Below are 13,038 nucleotides of genomic sequence, written 5' to 3'. Positions count from 1 at the left end.
CGCAGAAATACAATCATCTTGGGATGGGAGAGCAGAAGCAAGACCAACAGGACTTGTAACAAATATGTGCAAAGTACTAAAGTGGCTAAGTCCCTCTGCTGCAGAAGGTGTTCTGGAGGCTCAGGGAGGAGAGAAGTCCTCTGCCTGAATGTCAGGTATGCATTGCAAGTATACACAGCCAAATGATATTGACTGAGTTCATTCTGAGTCAGGGGCATGGTGACAGAGCTTCCTCCAGGTTTACACCGCTGTGTGGCACCTTTCTGACCCAGCTGGAAACTGGAGCCTAATCAGAAGAACTACTCCAGCTGTGATGCTAGCCACATTGCCCTTTTGTGTGCTTCTGATATGTTAGAAAGGCTGTGCTGGTCTCTTAGACCGCTCAGACTTGAGTGGTTGTTTGATCTTTTGGAGGGATTGTCTGGGAGTTTATCTAAAAATTACCAGATTTCTGTCTCATTTTCATGTAGAGTTTTACCTGGAGAAATTAGATGAGATATAGATTTCAGGCAGCTCTGATGAACAGTGTTCCCATTTGAGATGTTCATTCAACTCCTGAGAAGGGCAGGGATGGGGAATCAACAAAGGGAACTCATTTTTTGTCTATTGCCTCTTCAGATGTAAAATCTTCAGCTGTGATCCATGGGGAGTAGCCATTTTATGTTCAGATGCATCCCAGGGGAGGCATGTGCCTGCACCTCAAATAGTTCCTCATTCAGACTCAGATATAACTGCATCTGTACTTTGCATTTCAGCTGCTGACTATTTAAAGCAAGCGAACCTAAACATGACAGAGCCGAAGAGAGTATCACTAGAACAGACACATTGTAAGCAGAGTGTGCCCATTGTTAAATGCTGTTGATTGCTGCAGTTGGGCAGCATGCATTCCCCAATTGGTCCCTGCTGCTATCCCAGCCTGCAATTCCTCTTCCACAATGGAAACACATCTCCTTTATTTATTTTTGCGTGAGAAAATATGTTTCCATTCTTAGCCTCTAGATACCACTCGAGTGCCCCCCTGACCTCTCATCGTGGGCTCAGCCCATGTAAATGACCAGACAAAGGAATGTGGATGAAGGAAGTGCCATAAAGTAGAAATATTGCTGGCTCGTAAAATCTCTCCATCATAGCAAGATTTCAAAATAAACAGAGCTACAGTCACATAGGACAGCATAACTCATCGGTGCAGAATTCGTCACTGGCTCTCACAAAGGAAGAGCAGCCTGACATCTAAATGAAACTCGTCTGAGTCCCATCTGCCTCAAACCCCTGTCACCAGACGTGCATTATGCTTCCATACAGGCTTGAGCTGGCTTAGTTCTTCAGGTTATTCCTTGCTTCACAACTCATGCCAATCTGAATACAGGGTGGGAAGTTGAACCACACCTCTTATTCAAGTCATTGCGATTTGGTGGCCCTTGAGTCCTCTGGGTGGCCTTTGTTTTACACTCAACTTTGAACTGAACTGTGCTCCTCCACCCTGCACCTTGAATGTATCTGTATGTCCAGCACCCAGGAGTCCCCCCATGAGTACTGCTGGTGGATGGATGCCAGGACTGCTTAGGCAGGTTCAAACATTTTCTTGCTGCTGGGTCTGCTCAGCCATATATCACTCTTGCTTCTGCTCCAGCTATGTTTCTGTCTGTTCATAAGGGCTCAAGACCCCTTAATGCTGACAGCGGATTATCCAGACACAGATGATCCCTGGGTGCTGGCAGAAGAGGCAAGCCTGTGCACTGCACGGGCTCCCAGCTTCTGGGTGTGATATTCTGCTGTCAGCCACCCATGAGAAGAAGGAAGTATCTCCTTGGACTGGGAGCTTTTTGAAGAGAAGGGAGCTTTCTCCTAACATTGCATATGCCCATTCTGACTGGTAATGGGCAAACAGCCATCTAATAATTTTACAAAAGCTCATATGATGTCAAGAAGTGACATCAACCCGAGATTCCTTGAAGCAAATTTTTAGCTCTGCACAAAGAGTGCAAGAGTCTATCTCAGCTTCAGACACAGACACAAGTACCCACTCGGAAGCCTGTCTTATGACTAAGAGCAATGGAGTCAACAGACTGGTAAGCAGACACCAATCATTATTTTCCAGTGCTTTTTGGGGTTGACATTAAAGCTTTTCAGAAGCTGAAATTAAGGAACATTTGATGAGCTCGTACATCTTGTTGATATTTGATTTTGACATAAAACATACTGCGTTTCTACCGAGACCAAACATCTTCTTGCTCTTCTCCCCTAACTCTGCTGCTCTTATCTAAAAATAATTTGGTTTGTTTACTCAGTGAAATATTGAATGTTTTTAAGGGCACTGAGATCTTTTTTCTCTTCTTTGTCAAGAGCTCAAATGTCCACCGAAAAAGCTTTCATGAGAAACTTTCAATCAGATCCAATGTAAAAAGAGAAAAGACGAGGGAGGAAATCATGACTTCTTTTTTGTTGAAGCACACAGTGGAGTTTCTTAACATCAGTTATGGGAATGAAGAAGAAAGTGCTTGCCTTTGATCTGAAGGGAAATCTATAGTTTCTCTGAATTCTGCCAGCTGCTTCGATTCTGCACTTCCACTCAGACAAAACCCTACATTATGTTTGAGCCTGAAACCAACATAAACAATCCTGTGCCCTTTTACCCTTGCTGTTGGAAGATGGAGTATCAGTGGAGCTGGGAATTTACTCAATACATCTAAATGAAGTGTAACCTTCCAGAGTTAGATGGCACCAGCTAGATAACTGGATTCAAGTAGAAATAGGTGAATGATGACACTGAAGATGGGTCTGTAGCTGATAGTACTGTCTGTGATTTTGTGCTGACTATGGTGGATGTACAAGCACCAAAGTTTGTCATTGCAAAATCTGCAAAAAATCCCCAAAAATCTAGCTAAAAGTTTTGTCTATAAGTGAGGGAGAAAAGATCCATTGCACCGTAGACCATATCATGCAAGAACAAGTTATAGATAAGCGAATGAAGAGTAACTCGAGGCAGTAGTTAAGAGAAAGTCCTTAACTATTCAAGCAGCCAGGCTTTAAAAAGATCTGCCATCAGACTGAATGAAAGAAGTGAAGAATCAGAGAGTTATTTGTATGACAACAGAGTCTAGACTCAGCCTGGAAGACCCTTCCCTGTCCTGAGTAACCTTAGACTCCACAAATCTTGATGTACTCTTTAACTTTTGTAGCTTTATAGCTCTTAGAAATTAAATATTTTCTAAGAGAGGAACTAGTATTGTCTGAAGGTCATGCAGGGACCCTGAAAGAACTATCTGATGGGACAGAGACACTCCCACAGAACAATAGCAGGTATTTCTGAGCACTCTTTCCTGAATGCGGGGCCATTGGTCAGGAAGCACTTCATGGGATGTCTTGGGCAGCATCTTGTAAGGGTGCAGGTTCTATGTGCCCAAGGGCAAAGCCAGTGCTTAAACTTCTCTAATTGGACACAAGACTCACTATTCTAGTAGATGCTTCCAGTGAAGGCAGAACAGAGGTTGAGCAGGACAATGAAAAGAGAAAAGGAAGGAAAAGACAGAGAGAAGTGAAGAGTTAAAGAATTTTAAAAAGGCACCAAATCAGAAAACAAGAGAGTGTAAGTATGTGAGGCAGGCTAAGTGGTGGGAAGGAAGACAGAGAAAATGGTGAAGAATGGACAGAAAGGCCAGCCACTGAGCATGTCCTAAGCAACCTCCAGCCTTGCAGGCAGTGGAAGTTAAGGAAGCTGACATCTCTGTCAGGTCCCAGTGCAAGTAGCAGGTACTTATTTCTCACCTGTTTGTGTCTAATACCGACAGCAGTGTCCTACCTTGCTGCTGTGGGCTGTTTTTCCTGATGAACATAACCCTCCCCCTCTCTCTTCCGGCTTCCACAACCCTGGTAGAGTAAATGTTTGGGAAATTCCTGTTCCTCTGGTTTTGTAGCATCTGGAGTTAGGGCTGAATAAAGCCCTTCAGGCTGGGAGGTTTTGGAAGGAAGCCCCACGTTCACTGGGCCCTTTGCCAGTGAGTTAATCCTTTCTGTATTGACCCTTCTAGAGGCAGCAGTCCCAGGCCACCAAGGATCTGATAGCCTTGAACTCTCCATGCCTGGAACTGTGCTTACTGCTTTTTCGTGCTGATCTCTTCCCAGCAATTTCCTTCTGTGGCCCCAGGCGACAAAGCAGGGACTATACAGAGCATCCAAATCATTCTTTATTTTCTTAATCAATGCTCCAATCCAACTGCCATTGTGTCAGTTAAAACAGAAGATGCTATTCCGTGTGCTTCAGCTGCTTTATGCTGTTGCTGTCTTGCATATGCACATGCCAGCAGCTCTAGGCTTACCCATAGACACCTAAGGTATTTTCCCAGGGCTATTGGCTGTACACTGCATAGATCATTGCAACATCCCTTACCCTCCTGCCCCAAGCTTGGAACTAAAATAAAGTTGGGCTTAAGCAGAGCTGAGGTACAGAGCAGTATGGACATGTGTTCATAGGGGTTAAAGGCAAAACAGACATGTCCAGGGCAACTCAGTGCAGCGTGCAAGAGCAAGCATGAGCAGTATGGATGTTTGGGCAGTGTCCCATGGGGGGCTTGGGGGTCAGTTCCATAACTTAGAGTAGGTAGATAGAAGACAAAAAGTATTAATTGTCTCTGGCAATGTCCTCAAGTCTCTTAGCTTTCACAAGGAGCCATTGTAGTTGAGAATCAGTGCAGCTATGGCAGTAAACTGCACCACTTGAGAGCCCTGGCTTAGCTTTGTCTTTGATACAGACTTTCTGTGTAATCCCAAATTCAATAAATAGCTCTTACTGGTATAGCACTCCTTCAGCAGCTGTTTCCAAAGGCCAGAACACTCACAGCACACACTGAGTTCAGATGGAGCTGGCAGTACTCAGCATCTTCTCAGGCAAGGCTTGGCCTCCCAGACACTGCTTCATCCAGAACAAGAGGATGTTCTTGCAGCTTTTCTAAAGAATGACACACTACTTTGGTTCCTGTATCCTTGAATAGGAATAAAAAGCCATGACAAAATCCTTTGGGTGGGATTTGGTTGCCTAGATATAGGTTGTTAATGTTGTGAGGAACATCTTAGGTATGCGGTGTGCTTGCCAGATAATGATAAGAAGTTTATAGACCTTATTATAGACCTGGTTTATCTCTGAGATGGCAGCTGGTGGCAAAGCAAGTACCCCAAAGACCTACAGTGACCAGATACCTACATTCAGGGAATCTACCCCCTTTTTTCAAGGTCTACGAGGTGCTAAGAAGACCTCATAAAGAGCTTCACAGCAATGTCTGCATAAAGATCTATTTTATACAGTCAACCTAACTGATTTCTTCTTCTTTACCTGTGTTGTAGACAACTCTCAGGAAGGTTCGCTTTCACTGACACACATTAGGAGGAGTGGAGAGAAGTATCTGCCACCTGGGGTTTTCTTCCATAAATAAAACCTAGGCCCAAGGGTTTTTACGACCTTTAAACGATTTACTCTTACTCCTGCATCCCAGCTGCAGGCAGTCCACCTGGTCAGGGCATTTGCTTGGGAGGAAAAAGCTGCCTTCTGTGGGAGATCTGAAAGACTTTTGTTTCCACATCAGAACTCCTATTTGAGAGTGCATGCAACACCTCCAAGAAATGTAAAAGCAAAAACTACAGCCCCCGCAGAACTGACGAGGCTGTAAATCCAGAGGAAATCTTCCTGTGTCATTTACAAGCCAGCACATCAGATACTGGCCTCTTGTGTGGAATGGCTTGGTCCAGTCACATTCCTTCCCCTCCTTCCCTGTTTCAGGAGCAGGGGACATTAGCTGTGGTGTTGTTCTGGAAACAGGGCTGCAAGAAACATTTATATCCTTCAATGGGCACAGTACAGAAATTCATTTTGTTCTTCTTTACAAGAAAAACTAGTTAGCTATAATCTGCCAGCTGGACTTAGGGAGAAACCTCCTGGATTTACCATTCTAGGACCAATGCTGCAAGCCTAAAGCCTCTCTTTACTCTGAATTCCCTGGCTTTCTGGTGCATACTGTCCTTGCAACTCTACCATTTGTGCTTTTTCCCATGAGGTTATTGATAGGTATTTGATTGCACAGGGATATTGCAGTCAGCTCCTGCTGGAAGAGGAAGGTTCAATGTTACTCTTGTCTCCACATATTCTTGACTTCGTCTTCATCTCCATAAATTCCCTTTGCAATTTTTCAGATATTTCAGGAGATGAGAAAAGCTCTTTATGATCTGAGGAGGGATATGGAATGAAGCTGGGGTTTGTTTTTCAGTGAGAGTGGTGCAAAATTCGTAAAGAATCTATATCCTACAGTTCTCTATTTCTGCTAAAGTGTCTGATTCTGTCCTAAACTCAAATGATGTGACATCTGCTTGAAACTGCCAAAATCAGTGGTGAGTTAGGAGCTTCATATCTGTGTTGGAACTGAGCCCAAACTCTTGGCCATTTGCCGAGCAAGCATGCTGCAGGAAGTCTCAGTCATGCTTGCCCTCCACCCTTGAACATCTCCTTTTGATCATAACTAGAGAGAGGATTCTGGGTTACATAGACCTTTGAGCTGAAATATTATGGCCTTTGTACTGCTCTCATGCACCTTCCTCTGGGTTCTTTGCATCTGTAAGTGTAGTAGTGCCTGTTAGCTGCTTCTACTCTGTTGATGATGTCTTCCCCTTCTCAAGACTGTAACACACTGGGCTTGGTTCTAGCACCAGTCTTGTCCCCAGACACCACTGAGTGAGATGCACTGGGACAGAATGAGATCAAATGGACTGGGTGGACTTGTGCAGGGCACATCTTTGCACAAAGTGCATTTCCAACTGCAAAGCTCTAAGAAATGTCAACACCTCCGTGCTGCTCTATTTGCTTTGTGGAGTGACTGGGGCCAAGGATTGGGCCCTCGGTCTGGAATATGCTGTCAGAGCTTCATGTACATGCTAAATTAATACAAACAAAAACACGTACAAGTCAACTGTGCTAAGATGCTGGGGAACTGATTGTATGGCTGTGTGAAGGGAGTGACTACACCAAATTTAAATACCTACTTTATTCTCTTGTGGGAGGTTGATGTTCTTAAGAGCTTAGCTTAATGTATGTGTCATGAAACAAAACCACTCTCACATTTCCCGTGAGAGAGAAGGTGCAGGGATTTACATACGTGCAAGCATTTTGGACTTGTGTGAGCAGTCACTGGAAGAGAGGAGACTTGCAAAACCATCTGACACCTTTGATTTTTTTTCTAAATTACATTTTAGTTTAGATCTCCGTGTTTTTTACTGAACAAAGCAAGTCCTGAGGAACCAATTCTTGCAGGCATACAGTTACGAGAATGTACTATTTTTTCTGAGGTCACTAATTTTAAGCAACTCCTAAAACCATGATTACAAGCCTTTCTCCCATGCTTTTGTCAAACGTTTACCATTTGCACAACTGTGTTCCAGTCTGGTCAACTAAAATCATAGCTGAACTTCTTGAACTGAAATTCAGTCCGCATGAATCCCTTACCTGTGTTCTCTTTGCCACGTTGAAAATAGCATGCCAAACTGCCTTTGGTGACATAATATAGCCACAAAGGCACAAAAATATAAACTCACCTGCCCATCAGCAAATGTCAGTCCCTGCTTGTGGACTTAGATACAGTAATGACAACATTTTGGTGGCTTATAAGTCAATGAAACAACATGGGTATTCATCATTTGGTTGTGTGGGTCAAAGAAGAAATAGAAAACATCTCCAGAGAGGAATATTGTAAACTAGTAAATGACTGTAAGTAGAATTTTTACACATTATAAGGGAGGAGTTAAAAATAGAGACATTAGGAAAAATAGATTTCTGATGGTAAGATGTACTGGGCTACAGAAAAGCCTCCTAAGGGAAGAAATAGAAGCTGAATCTCTAAAAACTTGTAAGCACAGATGGAACACAATAGCAATAAATCTTCAATCAGGAACAACACTGTGCTGTGAGAAAAAAGGGATAGATGGCTTTACTGTACTTCTTCAGGTCTTATAACTGAGTAACTCTTTGATGCTCTTTGTGGATGACTGAAGTTTTATAAGCAGCTGGAGACCTATTAGGTTGAAAGATACTGTGGGAGTAGCAAATGGTCTCATTCCCTCTGTGTTTCAGCATGTATGGTGATAATCTCCTGAAACATATATTCAGGCCCAAACTCTGAAGCAGAAGTTAGGAAGAGTAGCTACAAGCACAAGACCAGACCTGCTTGAAAGAGGAGAAATGAGGAGCTGATATTTCTGCTAACATACTAGGGGAGCAGCAGGTCATGAGTGTGTACTTCAGGGACTCGTTTCTGGCTGAGTATTTCACTCTAAATGAGCAAAGTTTTAGGAGCTGGCTTTGAAATAGGCTCTGAGTAAAACATAACTCTGGCAAGTACCAAATGATAGGATTTGGCATGTCCCAATCTCCCACATCCCAGTTAGGTCTGGTCCTGACACATGTCTTTGTCATGTGAGTGACATGTATGTTAAGTGATCTTAATTATTGTTTATGCAAACTAAACATTTTTACCATCTGGAAACTTCAGATGATGAATGTCAGAATAGTTCCAGTAAATGAAATGCTCCCATCACCATAAACAGTTTGCTGGATCTCGCTTCAGTGTGAGATTAGTACAGCTGCCCATGGCCCAGAGAACAAATCTGTAAATACAAAATAGACTTAGTTTACATTATCTGCCTCTCTAGCCCTCTGTGTATTCAGTGTACACGCTTGGCCAGGCACCGATGCCTGCACCAGGCACACAGCAGGCTATCCTTTCCCTCCAACCAGATTCCTCCTTATCTTGATCATTTTTATCTTACCTGTTACTCTGGACTTTTATGTGATGTAACTCTGTGGTTACTCTTTCCTAAAATGATTACAGCCTTGGTTTTAATTGTCAATAGTACTTTTCCAAAGCAACACTAAAATAATGAACATCTTAAATTATCAAATAGCACTTAAAAATTAAACAAGACAAACGAACAAACAAATGAAAAGTTCTGAAGTTTCCTGAATATTCACGGAAAGAGTGAGAGTGTGGGAAAAAAATAGAGGACGGGGGGGAGATGGTGAGAAGAAGACTTCCTTCTGAAAGGCAAAGGCAAAGTACCAAGTCCGAGGAGCAGCCGCTGTCGGTCCCCGCCGCTGAGGCAGTGCCCAGCCCGCAGTCACTAGAGGGCCCCCCAGGACCCGCAAACCGCGGCGCCGCACGGACCTGCCTTCTGTGGCTCGGAGCTTGCACCTACGCCAGCGTTTTAATCGCCGTGGTTAAGTGCTTTGGGAGTGAAGCCCTATCTCTGTTTATTTTACATTGCAGAGTGGTCTCTGAATGTCTGAAATGGATTGTTTGGGGATGAAACAAAGTTATAAGGTGAACTCCAGAAGGGCAGTATTCCAGTTGCTAAGTAGCAATTCTGTCCTTAGGACGAGACTATAGATAGACTAAAGAAAAAGCCCTCAAAATGGGACAGAATGATCACTTTGCTCTATAGATCTGTTCGTACTCCACCACACAAGTTGTGAATGCAGACAAAACCATGAGGCCCTCAGGCTTTGCTGAGGGATAAGGCAGCTGGAAAGTTTGTTTCAGAGTCTGAAAATCCCCACAGTGTATAGATATTTGGGTTACGGTGTTTTGCTCTTACGAATCTTAAATTAAAAGGAAATAATAATAATTAAAAAATACTCACAAGAGACATGCAACTCATATTTTGTTAGCCAAAGGAAAGCCTGAAAGAAAATTAAATGGGTGCTGTAAAGACCTCTGACCAATTTGACCTGGTCGTCAGGCTAGATCTTTTACCTGAAGACCCTGAAGACCAAGACCATTTCTGGTGCCCTGGTCTTCTGTGCATCAGTTTCCCATGGAGTGAGTGCAAAGGCAGAACTGAGCTTGGCCCTGGTCAAGCCTCCCAGGTGCCTCTTCTTGCTGAGACTAGTAAACCTTTATTGTTGAGGTCTCAGTTCCTCCAAGTGGCCTGCAAGCTCAATTGAACCCGAACGCTCCAAGCGAAACCCAAGCAAAGCCGTACAGTTTTAAACACTCTTGGAATAAAAATCCCCTCCACAGGCTCCTCTTGGTGCTCTGGGGGAGAGGCAGAACACGCCAAACTTGGCTCTGCTTTACCCAAGCTTTCAGGAAACTCCTCACAGTGAGGCCAAGAGCTATGTTAATAACACAACTTAAACTCAAGCAAAATTTATCATGGTTTGAGTTTCTTCATGAAAGGTTAGACTAACTTGGGATGTGCTCTGCTGGGATAAGAATCTGGGAGATGAATTCTGCCCTTAAAGGCCAATTTCATATCCATTGAAATCACATGCAAAACTCCAAGGGAAGCAAACTTAAACCTTTAAACACTGTTAGAAAAGCAGCTACCACAATTCTCTGTCACTCTAGTTAACCATCTATAAACAGTTACTCACTTGACCTCTATTTGATCTCTCCTTCTGCCCTCCAAGGAATCTTTCAGGGCCAACATACATTGTAGATATCTCTACATATATGAACATTTTGGGCTATATTACTGCAGTAAGAACAGACCTCTTGCAGTTCTATCTGAAACCTGCTTAATGCAGGGAGATTTTTTTTCTTTCTACAGAGCAGTCAAATTCATGAAGTCAGTTCTCTTAGTTCATACTGCTTTGTTGCAAATACCTAATACTAAAAGTCTTGTTTACTACACATGTAAAGGACAAGCTTTGTAAGTCTGACATGGCAATAAGGAGGGAAAATAGTCTTGGCACTTGAAAGCAGAAGGTCGAAGACAACAGTCAAGAAAGATCTTCAAACTGCTGTATGGTTCTAGCTGCTGCTTGGATGTGCAGCAAGACTGAAGAGACTTCAAGCTTTCACCTGAAAAATGATTTTGGAAAAGAGAAAAATAACTCTTGCAGGAACATGAATTTGCAAGAATAAAACTACTATTAAAAAAACAATTCTTAAGCAAAGAACAACAGTGAGATGGAGCTAAACACAAGGGCATATATTCAGTAACTGAAAAAAAAAAGAACTTTATGTGGAGGCCTTGATTACTTTTTTATTATGATAAATTAAAGAAATTCAGAGTTAGGTTATAAAACAATATGAATACATAAAAATATTGAAACATCTAGAATCTCAAAACACTCTTTATTCTGCACTCTAAGGATACCACGAATTGTTAATGGAAATTTTAACATTTGAGCTTCTTTCATTTCCTTCCTATCACAGCATCATACTGTGTGGAAATATGCAGTTTAAGCATGCTTTTATAAAACGACTTGGAAAAGAAAAATGAAAAGAGATGCATCTAAAGACAGAGATGCTAAACCATTGGAGTCGTTATCGTGTGGGCTAGTGGACAGTGTTGCAACAAGGCAGAGACAAGGTCCATTTGGTATCTTAATTGTGCAATCCCAGAGCCTGATATGTAAAGATTTCTAAATGTAATTGTCCTTAACTCTAGATCCCTGATTTTCCTGGCATTAACATGCTTGGCTTGTAATATATTTTTCTTCAAATTGCTGAAATGCACTGTGAATCTTAACTCCACTTTAACATAAATTCTGCGTGAGCACTTGGCTGTCCAAAAAATGATGCAGTTAGTTACAGATAATAAGTCCAGGAAATGTTAAGGAAGATCACAGTCAAATAGTATTAGTGAGAACAAGATGAAAGCAGGGGTACTATTTTCCCAACCTGAAGGACATTTAGTCCAATTCTATACTCACAAAAAAAGTTTCTTAATAATAATGAGTTATGTTGTACAGGCCAGAAATGGTTTACTTTAGACATAATCTGTGGGGATTTAAAACAATTTTGGATAATAATGATTTCATTGCTAGGTTATGCCAGCCTAAAATTATAAGTAACAGAAATGTTGCCATCTCCTTATTTAAGAGGAAATGTAATTTGATATATGCACACTAAAAGAAAATATGGAATATTATTAAAAAAGCCTGTCACAAGCTGTGTTGAAATCAACAGTAGGTCTATTTCAGGTTTCTGAATTCACCCTTTCTTTGTTAGCATTCAGATATAAGACTAAATTTGCTGGCTATTAAGGAGTTCTGGCTGCAGATGGGGGGTGTCAGCCACCCAGCTCATCGAGGGGTGTAGATTGAATATTTTTGAGCATTTGGATAAACAGTGATTAATTCTGTGGGAGTTAGCATTGTTGAACTTTTCAAGGAATTTAGCACTTGCCAAGACTTCCCTTTAAAATGTACATTTAGTTCAGATTTCCCTGAGTTCATAATTCTAAGTCTGAAGTGGGGACAATCCATAAGATCCTCACTTGAGGATGGAGTTTTTTACCTTGTTTTGGTTTAGTTTGTTATATTGTTGCTGTTTAACAACTAAACTCGGTATCATTGTAGCGCTGACAGCGATTTGTTCTTCACGCGGAAAATAAAACCCAGTTCGTAAAAATCTGTAGGTACTGAGATGAGTTCGACTGTTGTATGAAGATCTCTGCATCCCAGTAGCAGGAGCTAAGCCATCGGCACAGTGAGAGACTGTCCGTCGGCCGGGACTCCGTCCCTCGCTTTCCCCGCAGCTCCTTTTCAGCGCCCGGCTTTGCTCAGATCCGAAACAAAAGTGTTAGCTTTGAGGGAACCCACCGGGGCACGGCGCGGGATGGACTGGTCTGGTAATATCGCCCTAGCAAAACCCCAGGGAGGCTTGCCTTGATTTCGGATCTCTGCATGGCAGAGGGCACCGCTGTGGGTGCGCGCAGGTGCGTGGGGCGCGGGAAGGGAGCGGGCACGGAATGCAATGCCAGTGCTTCCTCCGGCAGCCCCGAGAGCGGCGATCCGGCACGGCGGAGCCGCTTTAGGCCCAGGGGGAGCTCTGGGACTTTGTCCAGATCGGGAACCCCTGGGAATCCCGGGGACGGCCCGCCCCGCCGGATTTCACGCTGCCGGCCCGGCCCCACCGAGGGAGACAGTTCCGCGACGCCCCGACCCCATCGCGCCGGGCCGGGGCCGGGACGGCCACAGAGGGATGCTGCCGGGTGCAAGGTCCCGGGTATTCCGGCTCCCTTCTCCTCGGGAGGCTTGGTCTTCCACGGAGA

Source organism: Colius striatus, chromosome 8 (genome assembly GCF_028858725.1).
Source record: "Colius striatus isolate bColStr4 chromosome 8, bColStr4.1.hap1, whole genome shotgun sequence".
Classification (NCBI taxonomy): Eukaryota; Metazoa; Chordata; class Aves; order Coliiformes; family Coliidae; genus Colius; species Colius striatus.
Note: the sequence above shows the minus strand (reverse complement) of the source record.